Below are 25,814 nucleotides of genomic sequence, written 5' to 3' on the forward strand. Positions count from 1 at the left end.
ACAACATGGCAGATTTAAATCTAACTATATTAATAATTACATTAAATGTAAGTTATCTAAAGACCGTAATTAATATCCAGAGATTCCCAGAACAAGGAATGTTAACTGGGATAAAGACAGGTATTATATCATAACAAAAGAAAACATCACAAACAAACAAACAAACAAAATAACACATAACAATCCTAAATGTGCATATACCCAACAAAAGAGTTTCAAAATGTATGTAGGAAAAACTGACAACTCAAAGGAGAAATAGAAAAATCGGTATCATAAATGGAGACCAGCATATTCCTCTCAGCAATTAACAGAACAAGTAGACAGATAGTAAGGACGTGGAAAATCTGAACACTAGCAATCAACTTGACATCATTGATATTTATAGAACAGTTCACTCAACATCAGCAAAATCGACATTCTTTTCAGTGCATTAGGAGCACTTACTACGATGCACCATACAACAGATCTTGAAGCAAACTTCAAAATTACAAAACAACTTAAATTATCCCCCAAAGATGTTCTCTGATCTCAATGGAATTGGACTAGAAATCAATAACAGATCTCTGGAAAATCCCCAAATATTTAGAAATTAAGCAACACATTTTCAAATTCATTGAAAGATACAAATTATCAAAGCTCACTCAAGGAAAAACAAACAACCCTGAATAGCCCTATACCTGTTGCAAAAACTGAATTCCCACTTTGAAATCTCCTTACAAAGGAAAATCCAGGCCCAGATGGCTTCACTCACAATTTCTACCAAATAATTATGGAAAAACTAATCTGACATTATATAAACTCTTCCCAACTCATTTGATAAAGCGGGCACTACTCTGATACCAAAACCAGACAAAGAAATTCCAAACCACTATCTTTCATGAACGTAGTCTCAAAAACTTTAACAAACCTTAAAAAAGAAGGAAATTCGGATACGTGCTACAACATGGATGAACCCTGAAAACATGCTAAGTGCAATCAGCCAGACACAAAAGGACAAATAATCTATGTCTCCTCGTATATAAGGTTCCTAGAATATTCAAATTCAGAGACAGAAATCATAACAATGGTTACCAGTGGCTAGAAAAGAGGGAACAGGGAATTATTATTTAATGTGTATAGCTTCATTTGAGAATGATGAAAAAGTTCTGGAGATGGATAGTGGTGATAGTTGTACAACAATGTCAATGTACTTAAAACCAACAAAATGCACCCTTGAAAATGGTTAAAATAGTAAGTTTTGTGTTATGTATATTTTACCATCAAAAGGAAATTCTTTTTTCTTATTAGAGACCACTTCATGGACGGTGTAGGTGCTTGACCACTGCATTGTACACCTGAAGCTGAATAACACTGAATGTCAACTATAATTTAATATATGTAGTCATAGGATATGGAGTATGACATAGGGAATAGAGTCAATGGAATTGTAATAGATATATATGATGTCAGAGGGGCAATAGATTGGGCGAGGGGGTTATCACTTTGTGAGGGGTGAAATGTCTAACTATTGCATTGTTTTGTATACCTGAAACCAATAAAAAATAAAAATAAATAAAAAATAATTTAAAAATTTAAAAAAGAATTTGTTTTTTAAACTTTTATTTATTTAAGTGTGTTTTTCCAGGACCTATCAGCTCCAAATCAAGTAGTTGCTTCAATCTAGTTGAGGAGGGTGCAGCTCACAGTGGCCCACGAGGGGATTGAACCGGCAACCTTATTGTTAAGAGCACCGTGCTCTAACCAACTGAGCTAACCTGCGCCCCCAAAAGAAATTCTTAACAAAATCTTAGCAAATTGAATTCAGCAATAGGTTAAAAAGGATAACACACTATGAGTAAATGATTTCTATCCAAAGAATGGTGTTTGGTAGCTGAAAGCTACCAAAAGTAATAAATTTTAGTAAACATTAGATTTTTAATGTTTTAATTTTAATGAATTTAACAAGGTTGCAGGGCCCAAACTATACAATATACAAAAACACTAAAAAAAAAGTAAACTTTACTGCATGTAAATTATTCTTCAATAAATCTGACTTTAAAAAACGACACAACAGAAAACCAAATAAATAGTGGCACCAGTGGACCACCTTACTCGTTCCCGTTTTAAATGGGAATGTCTGCATCTAATGGAAAGGCATTAAATATGGTATTGGCTAATAAAGACCTCTAAAAAATTTTTTTTGGATCAAATATATGGTGATGGAACGAGAACTGACTCTGGGTGGTGAACACACAATGGGATTTATAGATGATGTAATACAGAATTGTACACCTGAAATCTATGTAACTTTGCTAACAATTGTCACCCCAATAAACTTTAATTTAAAAAAAAATTTTTTTTTAAAGTATCTTTTATGGGCTGGCCCGGTGGCTCAGGCAGTTGGAGCTCCATGCTCCTAATGCCGAAGGCTGCGACTCAATTCCCACATAGGCCAGTGGGCTCTCTACCACAAGGTTGCTGGTTTGACTCCTGCAAGAGATGGTGGGCTGTGCTCCCCTGCAACTAACAACGACAACTGGACCTGGAGCTGAGCTGTGCCCTCCACAACTAAAATTGAAAGGACAACAACTTGACTTGGAAAATGTCCTGCAAGTACACACTGTTCCCCCCTTCCCCAATAAAATCTTTAAAAAAAAAAAAAAAGTATCTTTTAAGTCCTAGTTCATATTTTTTCAAAAAGTGATCAAATTTTTAAAATGTAGTATAAAAAGTATTTCAGACAAAAATATGGTTCTTCTTTGATCTACCTATGTAAATATATTATTGGTAATTTTATAATATTAAATCAATCATCTTTACTTTCTTGAGATAAATTCTACTTGGTTCATGGTATATAGTTCTCTTAATAGAATGTTAATTTTATTTGCTAATACTTAAGCTTTTGCTTCTATAGTGTGTAATTGGTTTATAACTTTCTATGCTGTTAAGTTTTATTATCTGAGTTAAATCAGTTTTGTTCCATGGACCGGGAAACCTTTGGTTTTATACTCTGCATGTTTTATTGCCTGGATTATCTATTCATAGAAACAGGAAAAAGCTTGCCCATAAAACTGTCAGGAATAGTCTTTTTTAAAGTGATTTTTTTGGACATTTTATATTTCTTCCAACATGTTAGACTTTTAAAATTTTCTACTTAAAAAAATGAATTTGGTAGTTTATATCCTCCCCCCAAAGAATTTTTTCCATCAGTATTTTCCAATTCCTTAACATAACTGCTATATGATAATCTGATAATTTAAAATTTTTTGTATATAAAAAATCCTCTAATATTCCTGTTTCAACATTTTGTTAAATGACTTCCTACTATTTATTATGGTTTATCTACTGGATTTGTCAGTTTTACCACATTCTTCTTTGTTCAATTTTTAAATTTTTATTATATTCCTAGTCTAGCTAAACTTTGCCTAACTTTGGAAGGAAAATTCCTTGTTTCTTTCATTGCATTTTAAAATAATAACAGCACATATACACTTTGGCTGCATCCCACATACATGTTTATGTGTATATAAAATTATAATGTCTTGTTATTTTTAATAGTCATTGCAGTTTAGTTTTCTGCTTTGACTTAACAGCTATTTGGGGGAAAGAAGTGACAGGTGGACTTCTTGAATTAATTTCAAATTTTATTGCACAGTGGCCAGATACAATGGTCTAGCAAACTTCCACTTTTATAGACAATACTGAGATTTTTGTTTGCTAGTATGGCTACCTTCTATAAATGTTCCATAAATGCCTGAGAAGAAGGAATATATCCTCTGTTGGTAAGAGATGGGAAATTGGTTATACATGGGAGATAAATCACGTAAGTAAACATATATAGGCTAATGGGAGTCAGAAGGGGTTCTTCTAGTAGACTGTTTAGTTTTACAGGGAACTACCAAACTGTCTTCCAAAGTGCCTGCACCATTCTGCATGCCCACCAACAATGAACAAGAGTCTCTGCTGCTCCGCATTTTAGTCAGCAATTTGGTATTGTCAGCTTTTTGTATTCTAGCCATTCTAAAAGGTGCAAGTGCTATTTCAGTGTTGTTTTAATTTGCAATTCCCTAATAACAAATGATATTGAGTATCTTTTATGTGCTTATTTGCCTTCTGTAGATATTCTCTGGGGAGGTGTCTGATCAGATCTTTGCCCACTTCTGGAGTTCGTTTTATATTTTGGATACACGTTTAGGTAGTAAAGAATTTAATCTTACCCAAAGAGAGGTCTGGCTCTACCCTTAGCTCTTGGGAGGTAATCTCTAAACCCTTGGAATGCCTTGCCTGATAAAAGTGTCTTTGTTTAACTGGGGGCCTTAGGCCAGCCAGATAGTAACAATGTGATTTAGGGTGGAGGCTTTGAGTCACATCGACAATGAGATTTAGGGTGGGGACATCCAAGTCGTGTGGTGAGTAGCTGGTCAAGTTTACAAGATCAAAGCCCAATAAAGACTTTGGACATGGATGCTCATGTAAGTTTCTCTGGTTGGCAATATTCTGTGTGTGCAGTCAAACAGCAATACCTGGAAAGTAAAGTCATACCTGATTCCATGGGGAGAGGACAACTGGAAGCTCCACAATTGGTACTTTTTCGGGACTCTGCCCTATGTGTCTTTTCACTTGACTGAGCTTAATCTGTATCCTTCAACCGTAGTAAAACGGAACTGTGAGTATAACAACTCAATGAATTCCATGAGTCCTTCTGGAGAATTATCGAATCTAAAGGTGGTTTTGGAGACCCTCGAACTTGCAACTGGTGTCAGAAGTAAGGCCAGACTTTTGTGCCCTACTCCCTAACATTGCAATTGGCTAACTTCACAAAGTCTTTTATCACACACGTTTTGCTGTTGTATCTAAAAAGTCATTGCCAAAGCCAAGGTCACCAAGAGTTTCTCCTATTTTTAATTCTAGAAGTTTTATCTTTTTGTTTCACATTTAGGTTTATGGTCCATTTTGAGGTATAAGGGCTCTGTCTAGGTTCAGTATTTCGCATGTGGACTACACAGTTCACTCTAGTTAAATTTGTTGAAAAGACTCCTTTTTCCATTGAATTGCTTTTCCTCCTTTGTCAAAGATCAGTTGACAATATTTCTCTAGGTCTATTTCTGAGCTCTCTATTCTGCTCCACTGATTATGTATCTATCCTTTAGCTAATACAGTAATGCCCTTTATTTGTGGGGAATACATTCCAAGACCCCCCAGTGGATGGCTAAAACTCTGGCTAGTACATAACCCTACATATACTATGTTTTTTCCTATAAGTATATACCTCTGATAGTTTAATTTATAAATTAGTAAGAGATTAACAATAACTTACAAAATAGAACGTACTGTAATATATGTTATGTGAATGTGGCTTCTCTCTCTCAAAACATCTTATTTGTACTGTACTCTCCCTTCTTCCTGTGATGTGAGATGATACAATGCCTGTGTGATGAGATGAAGTGAGGTGAATGCCGTAGGCATTGTGATGCTGAGAAAAGGGATGATTCAAGCCCCAGTTGTGATAGTACAAGATTTCATTACGCTACTCAGAACAGTGAAATTTTAAACTTATGAATTGTTTATCTCTAGAATTTTCCATTTAATATTTTTGGACTACAGTTGACCGTGGATCACTGAAACCACAGAAACCAAAACCACAGATAAGGGGGACTACTGTACTATACTGTCTTATTGATTATTATAGCTTTATAGTAAGCCTCAAAATCAGGTGATGTGAACCTTGGGTATTGTTTTTTTGACCAAACCTGAGTCTCTCTGTCTTTTAAATTGATGTTGTAATATATTCATTTTTATTCTAATTACTGATAAGGTGTAGGAGCCTGACTCAGAGAAACTATGCTATCCGGCAGCACATGACCTAATTCCTGGAACCGTCAGTTTGCCCTTAGAAGGTCACGTCTCTGATAAGTAAAGCCCCTTCCTCATTCCGCTCTCTCCTTCCTCATTCACTCCCCGCCCAGTTTACCCTAACCCATATAATCTTGTAGCTGCAATAAAAAATTTGAGGCTTGATCAGAACTTTGTCTTGCCTCCATTTCTTCGCGCCTCCTATTTTCTCTTTTCAGGGTGTCTCCCTTCGGTCCCTGTTGAATGCCCCGCTGGTCGGGGCATTTCTGGCGCCCAACGTGGGGCCCGAAGATCCCAGACCCCTTGAAAAACTGTCTGCCTTAAGTCCAGCGATTTTACCGCGCGAGCCTGACTCGTTTCCTGATCTCCACGGATACAAGCCGATCCGTGAGCCTGATCTGATAGAGGTAAGCAGACAGACGAAAATAGATGTTTTGGGATGATTTTAGATTTAATATTACCCCTCGGTCGAATGAATGTGTGAGTGAGTGATAGCTCCACGACTTCTCGTCACGGAGCTTGCTTGGGCCCTAATCTGTGGTTCCGGTTCTGTCATACGGCATAACGGCGACTGGACTCCTGTCCACCAGTTCGGGGGTTTATACCGAAGCGCCTTAGCTAAGACAGATTTAGTCCCGCGAGGGTCACGGCCAGATGGGCATCTGATTGTTTCGCTTGTTGATTGAAGGGCCGAGAAGGGGACCATGGGTCAGACATTAAGTTCTCATGAACTGTTCATTTCTGGGTTAAAGAGTTGCCTCAAGGTGCGTAGAATTAAGGCTAGAAAAAAAGATCTCAGTGAATTTTTCGGGTTTCTGTCAGAGATCTGTCCCTGGTTCCCCCAAGAAGGAACGAATGATACCCGAAAAGGTCCCCCTTTCTACTTTTACTTCCTGTTATCTCATAAATGACGCCCTCAGGGTTCACTCCCATGACCCGGATGTTAGAGAGGTTATAAAAAAGGGGGAGAGCCTCTTAAAGGAATCGTACCGTCCCCCGTCAGCACAGAGTATGCGGAGAACGCACGAAAAATGGCTGAACGAAATACTCAGAGCCAGTCCTCCCGCTCCTGGACTAGAGATCGCCTTCTCGGCCGACCGCCCTATAACACCAATGAGACTCAGGCCGCCTTCCCCCCAGGCTTGTTAGCTCAGGTCCAAAATGCCGGCCTCAAGGCCTGGCGTAAACTCCCACCCAAAGGGCCCGCCAGCACCTCCTTGGCCAAAATCCATCAAGGGCCTGACGAATCCTATTGCGATTTCATCAGCCGCCTAACTGAGGCTGCCGAGCGCTTAATTGGAAAAGAAGAGTCAGATAGCGCCTTTATTAAACATCTTGCATTTGAAAATGCCAATGCCACATGCCAAAACGCCATCCGCCCCCATCGCAATGGCTCCCTCTCAGACTATATTAAACTTTGTTCTGGTGTCGGGACGTCCCACGCCAGCTTCACACAGGACAATCAAAAACCCTGTTACAATTGTAAACAGCCTGGTCATTTTGTCCGGGAATGCCCTATAGACAAACAGCCCCGTCAGCCACCTTCCACTATCTGTCCTCGCTGTAAACGCGGCAAACATTGGGCTAGAGACTGCCACTCCAAGGTAGATGCTATGGGTAACCCAATTAGAACAAACCAGGGGCAATACGGTTTGTTCCTCAGTCCCAGTCTCCATTACCTCCCTTTGCAGAGCCACCCCAGGCAGTGCAGGATTGGACCTCTTGTCCCCCACCCCAACATTATTAACCCCTGATCAAGGCATATAACTCCTCCCTACCAATGCCCATGGGCCTCTACCACCCAATACCTTCGGGCTAGTCCTTGGGTGCGGTAGTTCAGCTCTAGCGGGGATTAATATTATCCCAGGAGTAATTGACCAAGATTACATGAGGATCATTCAGGATTAGGCATAACCACAGCCATGGCCACAGGCGCTGCCGGGGTAGGAGTGTCCGTAAATACTTATCAACGGCTCTCTCTCCAACTTATTGATGATGTTACCACACTATCAGATACTATTAATGACCTTCAAGACCAGGTCGATTCCTTAGCAGAAGTAGTACTCCAAAACAGACGAGGGCTTGATCTAACAGCGGAACAAGGGGGGATCTGTTTAGCTTTACAGGAACGATGCTGCTTCTATGCCAACAAATCCGGCATAGTGCGAGACAAGGTCAAGAGACTCCAAGAAGATCTTCTTCAACGCAAAAAACAACTTCTTGACAACCCCTTTCTAACCAGTTTTCATGGTCTCTTGCCTGTCCTCCTCCCCATCCTTGGCCCCATTCTAGGATTACTCCTACTTGTCTCCCTCGGACCTTGGGCATTTAATAAACTGACAGGATTCATCAAACAACAAATAGATAACATTCTGGCCAAACCTATCCATATTCATTATCAACGCCTGGCCACGATGGACCATCCGGAAGGTAATTACAACCAGTTACAAACAGGCTCCAGCTATATAAACATATAGCAGACACGGTGGCTGAAAACGTGTGCCCGATCTAAAGGGCTTGAGCACCAGACGGCTGCAGCGACTGGGTACTGCAAGGGAGGGTCCCGATTGACCCAATTTCAGCTCTCCCTGAACTCATGTCCAGACTACATAGGGGTTGGTGCCTAAGTCAAAACAATTGCCTCACCCCTGGTGGGCCGTCTGAGACCCCTGAGTTCCTGTCTTGGTTAAGGCTCACTCTCTTAAAAAGATAAAGAGAGAGGAGATGTAGGAGCCTGACTCAGAGAAACTATGCTATCCGGCAGCACATGACCTAATTCCTGGAACCGTCAGTTTGCCCTTAGAAGGTCACGTCTCTGATAAGTAAAGCCCCTTCCTCATTCCGCTCTCTCCTTCCTCATTCACTCCCCGCCCAGTTTACCCTAACCCATATAATCTTGTAGCTACAATAAAAAATTTGAGGCTTGATCAGAACTTTGTCTTGCCTCCATTTCTTCGCGCCTCCTATTTTCTCTTTTCAGGGTGTCTCCCTTCGGTCCCTGTTGAATGCCCCGCTGGTCGGGGCAATAAGGTGGTTTTACACTGTCACTATTATTCTTGCTGCTCTTTATCGCCTTTATTTTCTCTTTTGCTAATAATAACAATGTAGACATTTTCTTTTTCCTAATAACACTGTAAATATTGTTCCATAGTCTTTGCTATTTAGTAGTGAACAGGAAATTTGATTACTCTTATTTAAGGGTTTTTTTGTTATTTTTTGTTATTTTTTTTTGTAGAAGCTCCTTTTCACCCCTTGCCTGGATGTTTGTTTACAGTATATCTTTTATTTCTCCTCAAAATTTTCATTCCTTATATACCTAGCATTCTCCATATATCAGTGAAATCCTTTAAATTGTAAACTTAAGTCTTTCTTAAGCTCAAGGATGTTGTCTTCCAGTTTACCATGGATTACTGTTTCTCTTCTATTTACTATTCTCCTTTACTCAGGAATACTATTTATCTACATATTGAGTCTTTATTCTCTTTTTGATCCTTTTCTACTACTGCATTTTGGGAGACCTTCTCCAGCTTCTCTTCTACATCACTGACTTGATTTTCACCACTATTTTTTGACTCTTTCATTGTGGATTTTAATAGTAAAGGTATGTTGAATTTTAGTATGTTCATGAGTTTTGAGGAGTCGTGAAGAAATTTTAAAATACAGGAAAGTACAAAGAATGATTCAAGATCCTTTGTAATTATCCTTATTTCCCTTAGCTCCAGGGCCCTGAAGTAACTCTACATGGATTCAAATCTGAGACCCACCTCTCACTGGTTGTATAATCTTAGGGGAAGTAATTTAACCTTACTTGAACTTTCTTGGGAATAATCACTTAATCAGATTTAATTCACTAAATCATGAGAGGTTTTAATACAGTATCTGGTATTCAGTAAATATTTAGCTATTATTACTATAATCTCTGTTGGTATCTCAGTTGGTTTCTGTGTCAATCTGTTGTCTTTTACATACTATTTCAGATCCATTACATAATTTCAAGAAGAAAGCATTTACCATCTAATATTATCTTGTTTCCTTTCTCAGTTTTTTTACAAATACAATTTTCCTCTGTGTCTTAAGTATAAGATTTTCTCCTTTTATTTTGCAGAATTTCTTAATAAGGCCATGATGGCTTTTTAAAAAATGCTGTCAATTATCTGAAAACTGAGAGGTTTGGTGTTTGCTTAGAAAATAATTAGGTAAATTCTAATTGACCTATCCCCTTTCCTGTCCATCTGAATATTATTTGACTTTTAACTCTTAGTTCTTAAGTTGGAGAAAAGATTGATTCACACAATTCTTAGTCAAATTTCTGGTGTTAAGCAGTAATGTAATATTATGGCTCTCATCTATTTTGGAGACTAGGGATCTCTTTGAAGATCCCATTAAAATCATATACTCTCTCTCCAGAACATAAAATTTTGCTTACCAATTCAGTCTGTCATGGAGAAGTCAATTCATGGATTGAGGTTAAGAATCCCGATTTAACTATGGCTCTGATGAACTAAAGAAGACTCTCCTGGTTCTGTTGCCTCATTATGTGATGTATGCGATCGGTAATTTAACCCTGGATACTCTGAAATAGAACATAGTTCTTCCCTAGTCAAAGCAGGGCCAAACCAAGAGTTGTTTCAGTTGGTAACAGGTACCAGGGAGTTTATTAAACTGTTCTCTTTTCTCTTGTAAATATTTGAAATTTTCCATAATGAAACACTTCATTTGTGTGTTTATTTGAAGTAGAGCCTGAAAAAATGCATACCACTCCCCCACACTTTCTACTTTCTGCCCTTTCCTACTACTATTCCCTTCACATCTGAAAATGCACCATAACCTGCCACTGTCTTTACAGAAATGTGGTCACCAAGGGAAGCAAAGAGGTAATGATAAGAGAGATGGGAGGGAGAAAAATAAGCACTGGATGCTGCAGATAGCAGTTGCAACACCACAAATGGTAGCTGCCAAGTTTCTGGTTGGCAAAGACTTCACTTCCTTAAATTATAGGTATGCAGCAGAGATGGGCAGAAAATCTACTATTTTCCTGCCTGTCCCTGCTATTCTGTCTCAGGGATCTGTCTTTACTTTTACTCATAGAAAATCCTCCTGAGGCTTATTGGCATGTTTTAATTTATATTTCTAGTTTCTGATTCTATTTGTAACTTGGCTTCTTTGTGTATTTTCACCTACTTGATCATGGGATAACAGAGGAGATTAAGTTGGGTCCCACTAGATTGCTGCCAGCTAACCCCAGGCTTCCCAGAGTTGAATTCCTGAGGCTAAAAGGTCCTATAATAATATGGCGCGTGTTCAACCTGAGAACAGCAGGTAAGTGAAAGAAATAGTTTCTGATCTACTCTTGCCTCCCTTAAGTCTCAACCACACTACAATTTTACATAAACAGAAATATGCTTACTGATATTATTGAGCACACAGAATAGAGCATGGTAAAAAAGAAAGTGTAATTTTCTCTCAAGGAAGCTCTAACCCAGATTAACAAAGTCAAGAAACGGCCAATGGATGTATGGTTTAAACCAAAGCATTGTAGCAACCAATTAGAAATATTCAAGTTCTTCCACAAGAAAGTGCACATGATAAAACTTATATATTGGTGAGCTAATAAGCCAGTTATCAGAGACACTCTCAAAATAAACTGAAAAATGAATTAGCATACAAATAATATTAAAAGCAATTAGCATAATGGGGTAGATTGAGATTACTTAGAGGTTTAGTTCCTCTGGTCTTGTCAATAATATTCCATGTTAATAAAAGATTTCCTGAAAAAGACATGCATGCAGAGCAATGTGTTTGGAAGACTGACCACTGATCTGAAAGACATGAATTGAATTGTCTCTACCACTTGGGGAAGTCAGTTAACTGCTCTGAGCCTCAGTTTTCTCATTTCTAAAGTGGGTGTATTAATCGTACTTATCTTGCAAGGAGGTTGTGAGGATTATGTGAAATAATGAACATAAAGAGCTTAGCACATTTCCTGGCAAACAGCACTCAAAACACAATAGTTATTATAATAAGTAAATGGGCCTCTTCTTTCAGTTTTAATCCATTGAAAATGCTGAGATAAACAAGGTGGTAACTAAGGTCAAACAGTACTTCAAAAAAAGAAGGCAAATAAAACAAATATAAAACATTATAAATGATAGACTAATATCCCTCAAAAATCCTAAACAAAATTTTAGCAAATTGAATCCGACAACATAGAAAAGGAGTAATATATCATGCCTAAGTGAGGTTTATCCAGGAATATCTTGGTTTATCCAGAAATATGTTGGTTTAACATCAGAAAAATCTGTATAAACAGAATGAAAAAGAAAAACTGTGCTAGCATCTTGATAGATACAGATAAAGTATTTGGCAAAATTCAACAACCATTCACAGTAGTAACTTTTAGCAGACAAGGAATAGATGGGGGAACTTCCTGAATGTACTAAAAGGCATCTACAAAAGAACCTATAGCTAAAAATCATAGGTAATGGTAAAAAAATTGAATGCTTTCCCCTACGATCAGAAACAACACAATGATGTCCACTTTCACTACTTCAACACTGAACAGGAGTCTTAGTCAATACAATAAGTCAAGAAAAAAGGAAAACAGGCATAAAAATAAGAAATAAGTAAACAGACAAAATGTTGGTCTGTGTGAAAGATCCTATGGAACCTATAAAAACTTACTAGTAGTGAGAGTATTAGCAAGGTCATAAGCAGCAAGGTTAATATGCAAAAACCAACTGTATTTCTATATTCTAGCAATTAAAAACCCAGAGACTAAAATAAAGATATAATTTATAATAACATCAAGAATATGAAAGACTTAGGGATAAATTTAAGAAAATATGTGCAAGCTCTGTACAACAAAAACAACAACATTTTGCTGAGACAAACTACAGAAGACTTAAAGGACAACTAAACCACGCTTATAAATTGGAAGACTCAACATTATTAAGATGTTAATTCTTCCCAAATTTATTTATAGATTCAATGCAATCCCAATAAAAATCTCAACAGGTACTTTCATAGAAATTTACAAACTGATTCTAAAATTTATATAAAATGCAAAAGGTCTAGCACAGCCAAAACAACTTTGAAAAATAACGAAGTTGGAAGACTTACACTACCTAATTTCAAGACTTAATACAGCTTCAGCAGAGTTTCTCAACCTTGGTACTGTTGACATTTTGGACTGGCTGGTTTTTCTTGTTATAGGAAACTGTCCTGTGTATGGTAGGATGTTTGGCAGCATCCCTGGCCTCTACTCCTACCAGAGGCAAATTCCCGAGTTGTGACCCTCAAAAATGTCTCCAGACACTGCAACCCCCTAGGGCGTAGGGGGTGGGGCAGGGGAGGCAAGAGGAGCATAACTGCCCTCATTGAGATCCACTGAGCTACATTAAGTAATGTGTTACTGACATGAACATAGACATTTAGATCAATGGAACAGAACAGAATCTAGAAATAGACCCTCAACTATACAGTCAATTGATATTTGACTAAGGTACAAAAGCAATTCTGTGGGAAAGTATAATCTCATCAATAAATGATGGTCAATGATTGGTTATTCACACACAAGAAAAATAAACCTCACCCTTTACCTCACTCCATACATAAAAATTAACTCAACAGTTATCACAGACTTAAATTTAAGAGCAAAAACTATAAAACTCTCAGAAAAAAATACAGGAGATAATCTCAGTAATCTTGGCTTAAACAAAGATCTCTTAAACAAGACATAAGGAAGTGCAAACTGTCTTTTTAATTGATAAGTTGCACATTAAAATACAAAAGATGTTTGCTGTTCAAAATTTACCTGTGAAGAAAATAAAAAGGCAAGCTACAGGCTAGGAGAAAATAGTTGTAAAATATGTATCTAGTAGAGGACTTTTACCCAGAATAAGTCAATAACCCAATAAGACAAACAACCCAACTTAAAAATGGGCAAAGAATTTCAACAGTTAATTCATCAAAGAAGATATGCTGATGGCGAATAAACAAATGAAAAGACACACAACACTGTTAGTCATTAGGGAAATGCAAATTAAAACCACACTGAAATACCACATAAATCCACTTCAAGAGCTAAAAGGAAAAAAGACTGACCATACCAAGTGAGAACTCTTACATATCGCTGATGGATATGTTAGAACTCTTATATATCGCTGATGGAAATACCAATTTGTACAGGCACTTTTGGAAACATGTTTGGCAATTTATTTTGACCCAGCAATTCTACTCCTAGGTACCGTGGAGAAATGAAAACTTATGTCAACACATAAGCTTGTATTTGAATGTTCATAGTAGCTTTATTCATAAAAGTCCACAACTGGAAACATAAATGTTCATCAACTCATGAAGGGATAAACAAATTGTGGTATATCCATACAAAGGAATACTAGTCAGTAATAAAAAAGGAACTACTGACACACAAAACAACATGAATAAATCTCAAGAGCATCATCCTGAGTACAAGAATCTAGACAGAAATTATATTAATAAAATATCCAAAAATATTCAACACAATTAAAAATAATTCTGATTTTGAGTAGTTTTTGTTATATGAATCCTTGACATTATCTTTTGTCCACTGACACTTACTATCTTTTGTTATTTAACTTATGTGTCTAGTCTTCTTAAATCAACTACAAACCCTTCTGCCATAGAGGTTATTGTGTATTTCTGCATAACACTTCATAATACTAACAGCTCACATTTATATATCAATGCACAGGTTCCGTAAGTCTCATTCAATAAAACCACCGGAATGTAGTATACATTGCAATGGAGTCAGGATACCTGGGTTCAAATCCTAGCTGCCTACATGTGGTAAGTCATTTAATCTTTGAGACTAAATTTCTTTATTCATTGAACTTAAAAGCATTGGGGTAAAGTGGAGGAAGAGCACTAGGGACACTGGGTTGGTACAAGAGCCATCCTAATGGATGGGAGGCCAGTGAGGACAGAAACCTCCTGAGAAGAAATGGGCCAAAAATTACACTTGAACTTGACTTTTCAGAAGAACCACAGACTGAGAAAGTGGGATCTTATAAGTTTTCTTATTTTTTGAGTTTTAAGCAGGAGCTATCAGAAAAGTTACCACTGGTTTGTGGCAGATAACCAATCACAGAAACATCCATTTTTGATCCTTCAATGTAGTCTCCTTGTATCACTGGGAATAGGCTTCAACAGTACTATATATAAGAAAAATTAACTATTTCAGACTGATATAAAACAGGTTAGTTTTACTCTACTAATGCGTTGTTGCCATAGTAATCCATCTCAGTAAGAGAGAAATCACAGGTTCAGATATTTGGTATATGTGCTAGGCTGAGCCTCTACAGTTGGTGGAATTATGAATGCCTATAAATCAAAAGCCAGAATCACTCAAGGAATGACGATATGGCAGTGCCAAAGAGTTTCACTAGGGATTTGCTGTATACCTACCATGTGCCAAAAACAGGCACTATGCTAGACAAGGTTACCTGTTTCATCACTTCATCTTCACAATAGCCCTTATGAGGTAGCTGTTTTCGAGATGAAATTATTATCCCTGTTTTTGAGATGAGAAAACTGACATTCTGAAACACAACTCAGTAATTTGTCTAAGTGGTTACCATTACTATGTGACAAGACTAAGATTCAAACTCAGAGCTATTTGACTCCATGTTCTTACTGCTACTTAAAACCTATTACCACTATACAAAAAGATCAGCTTCCAATTATTGAAGGGAGCACAACTCCTAGAAAATAACAGGCTTAATAATTTTTGCTTTACTTTCAAGGTAGACAGGAGGCAGATATTATCTAAGGTAGGCAGGAAACAGGTATTACCTCCAGCTATCAGAAAGGGAAACTAAAACTTATCTATAAAGTGACAAAGCAAGTTTTTGAATGCTGGAATTCCTACCCAGTTTTTGAATCCTGTAATTCCTACCCATTTATCTACATTAGCATTCCTTTGACATTCATCATGATAATAATGATGAAGCAAAGATGGAGGAAGATAAAAAGTACATGCCATTATAAGCCCAAGTGTTTTTCATTCTTTGACTAGTCCACATGTTTACTGAGTACCTATTAAGGTTAAGCACAGTGCTTGTTACTGGGGATATAACAGTGAATAAAATAAACAAGACACAGTTCCTACCCACAGGGAAGTTTGGCCCTAGCTGGAAGATACTGACAACTAAATAGACAATTAAACTACAGTGCAGTAATGTAGAAACAGGATAGCACAAGGTGCCATATGAGCACAGACAAGACAAACTAAACCCTGAAAGGGTGGGAAGTAGGGCTACAGGACATCCAGTTACATTGAAATTTCAAGTAAGCAATGAATACTTTTTTAGTATAAGTATGTCCCAAATATTGTTCTGCATTTTCACTTGCTACATCTGGCAACTGTAGGTAGAGATGATGTTTAGAAAAGTGTCTCAGTGGAAATAATAACTTAAGATGAAAACAGAATTATTACTTGTCCCCAACAAATGTACATTAGTTGTTGGCCTATGGAGACACCCATGTGGCAAGAATCTAAATCTGAAACCTCCTGACAATAGCCAGTGAGGAACTGAGGGCTCTTGTGAAGAGCCATGTAAGGGAGCCATCTTGGAAGTAGATCTTCCAGCCACAGTCAGCCCTCAGCTGTCTACAGCCTTGGCCAACAGCTTGATTACAAGAGATGAGAGGCTTGAATCACCTAGCTACCACCGTAAGTCACTCCTCACCCTCAAAAACTTTGAGATAATAAATGTTTGTTGTTTTCAGCTGTGAGGTTTTTGCGTAATTTGTTATGCAGAAATAGATGTGTGATGCTCTGCCCATTAGAGGAGTTCTGCATCCCATAAGAATGGGCTTACACTAGCACCCCATCATGCTCATTCCTTGCAGAGAGCTGCCACAATTAGTGTGGGTGGCCTCAACAAGAATGAGGTAGTGGATCCACAGGGGCCACAGCTGCCACTGTCAGTCACTTAAGCCTCCCACCAGCAGGCGATCTGAATGGTGTATTTCCATGGTTGCCACAGGATAACAAAATGTTTAGTAACGACAGCATAGCCTTTCTGAAATAAAGTAATTTAAAATAAGATCATTTGAAAAGAATAAAATAAGAAGTATTTCTCTGAGTTCAGCTTAATCACTCGAGAGAATTGAGTGAAAATAGAAATACAAGCAAAATAATAAAAAAAATTATCAGAGCTAAGAAATTCCAAATCTTGGATTAGCTGTGATTCTCAGACTGATTTCATGTGTACTAAGAATTGATATTGCTCTGCCAACTAAGAAAGTAACTTGTTCCTCAATGGGTTGTTCTGGCCCTCCCGTTTCCGCAACTGAAGGACAATGTGCAACTGAAGAGCTATGAACTGTGGTTAATCTACTAATCTAGAATTTCTAAGAGTACTCTGGTGAAACAATTTGAGAGTTGTGAGTTCCACAAAGTATTTTATTCCAATAGATAAAGTTTAAGTGATTATATTCTAATTATCTAATATGATCAGAGAAATCTCAGAGAAAAACATTTCCACCTTTTCCAAAAAAACACGATGAGTTGGAAATATGGCTGCAGGGAGATGTCAGAAGTTTTCTTTGACCACAGCCCCCAGACTCATACCCTTGGCTATATAACAAAGTTTTCTATCCAAACCATCTTAGAGTTCATGCTATTAATATTATGGCATGTTTTTCCCCAAACCAGTTCAATACCAATTGAGTTTAGTATATGTTTATGTTGGAATCCTTTAAGGTCTGCGTTCCAGATATATCAGATGTCATTTTTCTCCTTATGGCCTGTAAAACAGTCACAATTATCTTACAAGACCTCCAATTCAAATTTCGTGGAAACTGAGATAAAAGCATTGCCTTAAACAGCTTACATCTCTAGGATAGTATAATTCACTGATGTATGTAAAGCCTGATTTAACCATGTTTTCTAGAAATTTCTATGTAAATTCATATTTTAAAGTATTCTATTTTAAAAATATCCAATTCATTTTAAAATTACCTTGGCAAACTAATGCTAGATATTAAAAGAGGAAACACACTGATCAAAACAAAATCTAGACTATCTTTGAATTCAAGTACCTGATATTACAGAATAAAGCAACAGCTATTCAGCTAATTTTTTGCAGAATTAAGTAGTAGTTTTATGTATTTGCTTTGATCAGTTATATAAAATTGATACACATATTAAGCAAAGCCCTGAAGTTTCAGGCCTAAGCCCCATGTATTTTCTCTCTAGCCACTCTAACATGTACAGTTAAAATTATCAAATGACTGTATCCAATGTTAACAATTGGGTTGGTTCATAGTGAAGACTAAAGATCTGGAACTAAAAACCAAGGGAAGATTTAAAAACTGGCCAAAAAAATAATCAACTATTTCTAGAGCATTAGCTGTCTTTTCTAACTCGACAATACACTGTAAAATTTTGTGATCCAGTAGGAGAGAGTTGAGAAAAAAATATGCAACACAAAACTCTTTAATGTCATCCAAGATAACAGATGCTACTCGGACAGTTTCATTGTTCCTAATCTCTCTGCCTCCAGCTTTTATCCCCTCATATTTGGAATATTTTTTTATTTCCTCCTATTAAAGCACTGTTTTTATTATAGTTCTTTTTGTTCATAAGTAACCTATATATATTGTAGAATTTTTTATTTCATTGATATATCTTAATTAATATAAAGATAACACGTTGTCTTCTTTATTTTAATGGGAATTTAAATAGATTCTCCCCAAGTTAAAACCACACACACACACACCCTCACACACACACACACAAAATCACTAAAATGCATAATAGGTCCAGTGATTTCATAATTTTACCTTTCTCCTTTCTGACTTGTCTTTATGGGGTTATCTTGAAAAAAAGGTCCACTTTGAAAATTTTCGCTAGTAACAACCTTCTCTTAATCATCTCAAATACCCCTTTTTAAACTAAAGATCCAAAATTGGAGGATAAGTGGAAGCTCCAACAAAACCTGGAAAGAGAAAAACTTGACAGCAGAATTTTGTCATTGTTTCACCCACTCAATAAATAGATATTAAGACCCTTTGAGTCAGATACTGTGCTAGGTACAAGTCCTACTTTGTTTCAAGAGCCTGCCATCACAATATAATCTTAAAATACCAACAAGGCTAACAAAATTACATATATATATTTGTGTGTGTGTGTGTGTGTAAATTCTGAGAACTACACATGTAGAGTTAGGAATAAAGGTATCAGTGGATAAAATAGAAAGAAAAGCAAGATGTTGGGAACATTTCAAAGTTATCAAAGCTCTAAGAGTAATACAAAAATCTATGTAGTGCTTTATAAATATTATTTTGAGTCTAGGAATGTTTTTGATTACAACAGCCAATAGAATCTATCAATTTGTTTGTTTTTGCCAAAAAATTTAAACTCAGTCTACTGGTAAATTTTCACATAAGAACATATCTTCAATTTTATAACTGAACTCAACAGGAAACTAAAATTCAATTACGAAAATACACTTGACAGAGTCACACCAAATCTGATTAGGTGTCATACTATATACAGGACATTATATTAACACTCGAACCTTACTCCAAGTATTAAATGTATGCTATTTTTAAGATCCATAGCCATGACCTTGGTTCACGTTAATATCATTCAATGCATAAAATACTAATAAAATATTTCTTGTAATTTGGCTCCCTGGAATAAAGCTAAAATATATCTGATACAAAATTGCACACTACAACCATGATTTATCACAATTTACCAAAATATGGAAAAGATTTCTCACTTCATTAATCATCAGGGAAACACAAATTAAAACCACAACAACCACTACAGGCTGTGTATAAGGAAAAATATGAAAACTACCAAGTATTGGTAAGGACGGGAACAACAGGGAGTGTTTTATATCCTGCCCCGTGGCAGTTTAAGTTGTTATTATCACTTGGGAAAAGTCATCTGGAAGTGTCTACTAAAGCTGAGCATATGCTAACCAAACAACTTCAGTCCCAGGTATATGCCCTACAGAAATGCAGGCACGTGCTCACCAAAGGACATGAACATAGAATGTTCATGAGATCACTAATTGTAATACTCAAAATCTGAAAACTATGTAAATGCCCAATAACATTAGAATAAATGATGGTTTATTCACACAATGGCACATTATATAGCAATGAGAAAGGATTAACCCACAACTACATACCATATGGATGAATTTCACAAATGTAATGCTGAAGAAAAAAGCTAGTCACAAAATAGTAACTAATAACTAACACTGTATGACTCCATATATAAAGAACAAAAGCTAAAGTAATCTTTGCTGTTAGAAGTCAAGAGAGCAGTTATCCTTGAAAGGGAGCACCAGGCATGCTTCTGGGGTGCTGGTAATATTGTGCTTATAGAGTGTTGGTTTATAAACCTTCACTGAGCTGTATACTTGTATTTGTACTTTTCTCCATCACATACCGTATTTTCCCGAAAATGAGACCTAACTGGAAAATAAGCCCTAGCAAGATTTTTCAGGATGACATCTCCTGAACATAAGCCCTAACGCATCTTTTGGAACAAAAATTAATATAAGACCCGGTCTTATTTTGGGGGAAACACCGTATATAAATACATGACATGAATATTTTCATTATAAAAGTAATACCACATTATGGATACATTACAAAATACAGAAAAAAATATATAGTGCCAATCAATCATAACCTCATCTTCTAAAGATACTTGTAAATTGACATAGTTCACCCCTTTTTTCTATAAACAATTTTACATAGTTAAGAACATGTAATACATACAACTTTACTTAAATTTGAGTGGTTAAATTATATCAAAACATCCCTAAATAATTATTGTGTATCAAGCATTTCCTATCTTTAAAATGTTTTTCTTCATAAGCAACATTTGAGTACAAAATTAGCTATCATATGCATACTTACACAATTTACTTTAAAATCACCTAGTAATATACTTCTGTGTAGGACCTACTTTATTGCTATTTATAAATAGTGCTACCATATATACATGAAGACAGATTTGAAAAAGCAGCAGAATGGATAACCTTTCCTCTTTCCTTTACTAGTCTTTTCTTTTAGAAGTGCTCCTTAGCCTGTAGATTCCCTCAGTAAAGCAAAAATCCATGGTCTGAGAGTCTAAGACTGTGAAGCTTGATGACACCTCAGTATTAGATACACACAAGGTTCTGAAAAACAGTTTTCTGAGTGAAAAATTTTAGGCAGGAAAATCAGTGTGATCCTACCTGTGGCTTAATCCCGACTTCTGAATACTCTTGGAGCAGTAGATCTCCAAGTGTGGTCCAGGGTGAGCAACACCAGTGTCACCTAGGAACTTGGGAGAAATACAAATTCTCAGACCCCACCCCGACCTACTGAATCAGTAACCCTGGAGGTGATTTTTATAGCATGCCGTCCAGGTGATTCTGATGCTTGCTAAAATTTAAGAACTACTGGCCTAGAGCATTCTAAACCCCCAGGCAATAAACATCACCTTTATTAATCAGGGAGTGGAAAAGATTGCTATCTTGTTCATCTGAGAGAATGAGAAGATTCCTGATAGATAAACGTTTTCATCTTGTGCTCCACCTCCTTTAGATTTATGATTTACATGTCTACAGTGTCAGCCATGCTATTTTTCATACTTTAATGGATCCCAAATGGACTCACTAAAGACGAGGTAAAGGATGTCATTGAAGAAAAGGATAGTACAAGAGTTTATTCTGTGAATCAAACAAAATATTTTATTTAATTAGTTTCACAGACAGAAAATGAAAGAAGTATCTGTATTACCAGTAAATCCCGGTAGCAATTTCCTTTTACTTCAAAATGCAGCTTTCAATTAAATATATCCAGGCTGGTCTTTTTCTAATAATTTAATCAGCAACTTAGATATCTTCTATACATTTAATACAATATAAAGAAGAACTTGGATATCAAACAAACAACTAAGGAAGTAAAGAAGAAGAGAATTAATATTTTATTGAGTACCTACTACATTGTTAAAAATAAAGAAAACTTCATTTAAAATGAAGTCGGGAATACCTGACAGGGAGCTGTCACGCATTGCCACACAGACCCCAAACAGGTGGACAGACCACATCAGGAGGAAGAAAGAATTTTTCCTTGCCCAGCAAAACACCTCCACCTTTGCCAATCATCACCAGGACCCCTTTAGCTGGTGGCCTTCAGGTTTAGGTTTAGGTTCCTCGTTACAGCCTAGCCAATGAGAAACTGCCACACGCAGCCAATTAGAAGCTGTTAACACCCTGATCTTCCATACAGCCCATCCAATCATCCTCTTTTTCCCCTATAAAAGCAAGCCCATCTCTGAATTCGGATTTGCCGATGGTTAGCCATAGTTTGTCCCAAACTGTAATTCCTCTGCTAGTCCCAAATAAATCCACTTCACTGGTAAAATAGCTAGTTCTTTATGTTTTATTTTTTTTAAGTCAACAACATGCTAACTATTGTGCAGAAAGCTTTATACGTGAGGGTTAAATGAGAATATATAGTCCCTATGAGGTAGGTGTTACTATCCCCATAACACAAATGTGAAAATCAGACAAAGAGAGATTTAGTAAATTTCCTATGTTACCAATTGTAAACCCAGCAAATAGCAAAGCTGAATTGAAGCTGTGCTTCTACAGTTTCAAAACCTATGCCTTTTCAAATATATCAAACTTACAACATGAAGCAAAACACAGTACATTTTCATCAGCAGGCATAAAAAAACTCCTATGTAAAGAAATATAGTTAGTAAAGTTTTAGCAACTTTTAAGTTTTCCTATTTAGTATTTTTTAAAGACACATACAGCTTAAAAAAATATTTCAGCTACCAGTTTAATTTTATTTATTAAATAAAGACAAGGAGAAACCAGGTTAAATGTCAGAAAGGACAATCTCTCTTGAATAATAAACATCTGTGATTTAAATCGCTAAATTTAATTTTTAAAATATTGTGTTGGCAATAAAGCTGGTTTTGTTTTTTTGGTGTGTTTTTTTCTGTTAAACAGTTTTATAACACGTTTGTATGGATAGTTTTATAACACGTTTGTTTTTAGATTTGGCAACTCATGCACATTTTATGTTGGTCATGAACAAGACAAATTTAAATAAGGAAATTCAAAAAGGATAACATTTTAAGAGGTTGATTTTAGAACTAAATTCCAATTGGCAATCAAAATTATCTTCTCCTTATGCTGTGAGTTTGAAACTAACCAGTACCAGTAATTGTTACCAAAAGTTGTTAACAATAGCAGGCAAGATGGCTAGCTAAAGGTGTGAAAAGGTTTTCTTCTGTGACAAGACAATGGGCCTTATGGAAATAGGAAATTAAAAACAGACAATTAGATCAATTCCATTTCAAAATACTAAGCAAATTTAAAAAAATCACATAAAAACAGACCTCAATACTAATCTCAATACTAGTCTATTCTGCCAACTGACAAGATGATTCACTGAAAATGAATTTTGAAATAATACAAAAACAAAACTGCAGATATCCTTTCTTCCAAAAAGAAGCATATGAGTTTATCACCCTTTCATAAGAAATAGTAATTGGTTATTTCAAGAACTATAAAAAATAGGTATCATCATGTCATATGCTTTATAATAAAGCAATTTAGATGAACTGGAATAGAGAATAAAAATGTATATTAGAAAATGAAAAAAAGCCATTTCATTGTGGCTCAGGTATAACATATTGCATTATCAAAACTATTTATAAATTTACACCATGCAATCAAAACACAGAACAAAGTTGTGTAATTCTACCAAACCACAATACACGTTGTGAAAGCAGTTAACAGGAAGATGAAAGATGTGGTAACCACAGCCTATTTAAAAGCACTTTAATTTTTTCATTTATTCTTTGTTCTAAATCAGGAATTCCTTAAATTTTACTTCTAAAAGGTAATTCTTACTTAATTATAGTATTTATTTAATATGGTAAACTAAATACTATTACTTAAATGAAACATATGTAGATAAACACAAGAAAAATAGAAGAGAGAAAAAGGATCAGATGGCACAGGCCCTTCAGGAGAAGCAAGCTGCTGGAATGAACAGGTCAATACAACTATTTGTACAATGGTATCGCTGTCTATTTTCAGATCATTAAGCTATTTTTAAATATCCTGAAACCAAACCCATATTCAAAAGGCAAAGCCAGAACCATTCACTGTTTATTAAAATACAAACTCTTACTAAGCCAAGCACATTAAGATAGGCCAAACTCACCCTAATATGACCTCAGATTTAGAAGACTGCCAAAGAATTTGTATAGAAATAGCAAACAAATGTTGCTTATCCCTACTATTCAAACTAATATAAAATAAAACAAAAGCTTACTAGATATTTTTGGACTTAAATTTGTGAAGTAAAATAAAGAAAAAAATAGATATGGCCAAATGTTAGCGGCCTTTTTAATTAAACATAAAATTCTAAAATATTTTTAAGATTTTGAACACTGAAATAATCTCTAACACCAATTCCTTACCCTTTTACCTTTTTAATTCATTTTACACTTCTTCTCATCAAGAAAGTGAAGTTTTCACATAACAGTGCAGAAATACATTATTACAGTCCCTACAGGCATCATCCCAGCAACATTTTTGGTAGAACTCTGAATTCCTTCTGTTCCTACTGCTTTGGCCACAAAATGCTTCCAATATTCCTGTTCCCAGGCTGTGAAGATCACTTCAAAAATGTTATAAACATTGAAACAATTGGTTCCACTATAAATGTATGTACAATCAGCCCTTCATATCTGTGGGTTCCTCAACTGCGGATTCAAAGAACAGTGGATGGATAATATTGTGGAAAAGAAGTTACATTGCTGCTGACGTGTCCCATGTAGTTAGGCCTACTGTGGTGGCGTTGGTACTGAACACGTACGGACCTATTTTTCTTGTCGTTATTCCATAAACAATACAGCATAACAACTATTTACATAGTATTTATACTGTATTAAGTATTATAAGTAATCTAGAGATGATTTAAAGTTTACAGGAGGATATGTGTCAGTTATATTTAAAAATTATGCCATTTTATACAAGGGATTTGAGCATCCATGTATTTTGGTATCCATCAAAGGGTCCTGGAACCACAGAGGGATGACTGTACTTTAACCTCATCTGGTTCCCTGCTGCTACTCAGGGATCCCAAAATCATCTCTAGATTATAAAGAATTAAAAATAGTACAAAACTAGCTATAATCAACACTACTCTATATATGGAGAATTTACAAGCTTCTCTATTAAGTGGTATTTATCTAGGGAATTCAAAGTTGGTGTGACGTGTAAAAATGAATCAGTGTAACTCATCATATTCATGGGCTAAAAATAATCCACCATATAATCATTGCAATACATGCAGTAAAAAACACTTAACAAAACCAACAACCATTCATTATCAAAACACCCAGAAAAGAATAAAAGGGAAACCTAACCAGATAAAGGGCAGCTATGAAAACTCTATAACTAACATTATACCTAACAATAAAAGATGCTTTCCTCCTAAGACCAAAAAAAGGCAAGGATTACATTTCCATTCAACTTTGAACTAGAAATCCTAATCAATAAGAAAGAACAAGACATACAAATTGAAAAGGAGTACGTAAAACTGGCTTTATTCTGAGATGACATAATAGTATATGTAGGAAATTCTAAGCAATCTACGAGAGTTACCAGAAATGAGTTTCGCAAGGTGGCAGATCAAAGTGCAAAAACCAATTGTATGTCTACATCCTAGTAAAGGAACACTAGAAACTGACATTAAAATACTATTTACAAACAAACAAATAAACAAATAACAAAAAGCTTCTAGAACTAATAAGCAATTATAGCAAGCTTGCTGGATACAAGGTTAATATATAAAAGCCAATTGCTTTCTTACATACAGCAATCAACAATTAGAATTTGAAACTAAAAACACAAGGCCATTTACATTAGCATCAACAAATGAAATACTTAAGTTTA

The 25,814-nt window shown here is 36.0% G+C and overlaps 1 protein-coding gene across 7 annotated transcripts in view; it reads right to left on the reverse strand.

Moving 5' to 3' along the window:
* The window catches only part of TFDP2 (transcription factor Dp-2), a 186,638-nt gene that overhangs the window by 103,679 nt on the left and 57,145 nt on the right, over positions 1-25,814 (reverse strand). The window contains exons 2-3 of one of the 7 annotated variants that reach the window (XM_019747164.2): positions 21,081-21,169; positions 18,661-18,830 (exon numbers count right to left, since the gene is read on the reverse strand). The exons of 5 other annotated variants lie outside the window; for them this stretch is intronic. The gene's annotated coding sequence lies outside the window, so the exon portion shown is untranslated. The remainder of the gene's footprint in view (positions 1-18,660; positions 18,831-21,080; positions 21,170-25,814) is intronic. One more of the 7 variants, XM_074312940.1, reaches the window with a different exon arrangement.

This window comes from Rhinolophus sinicus, linkage group LG10 (genome assembly GCF_036562045.2).
Source record: "Rhinolophus sinicus isolate RSC01 linkage group LG10, ASM3656204v1, whole genome shotgun sequence".
NCBI classification, from domain to species: domain Eukaryota; kingdom Metazoa; phylum Chordata; class Mammalia; order Chiroptera; family Rhinolophidae; genus Rhinolophus; species Rhinolophus sinicus.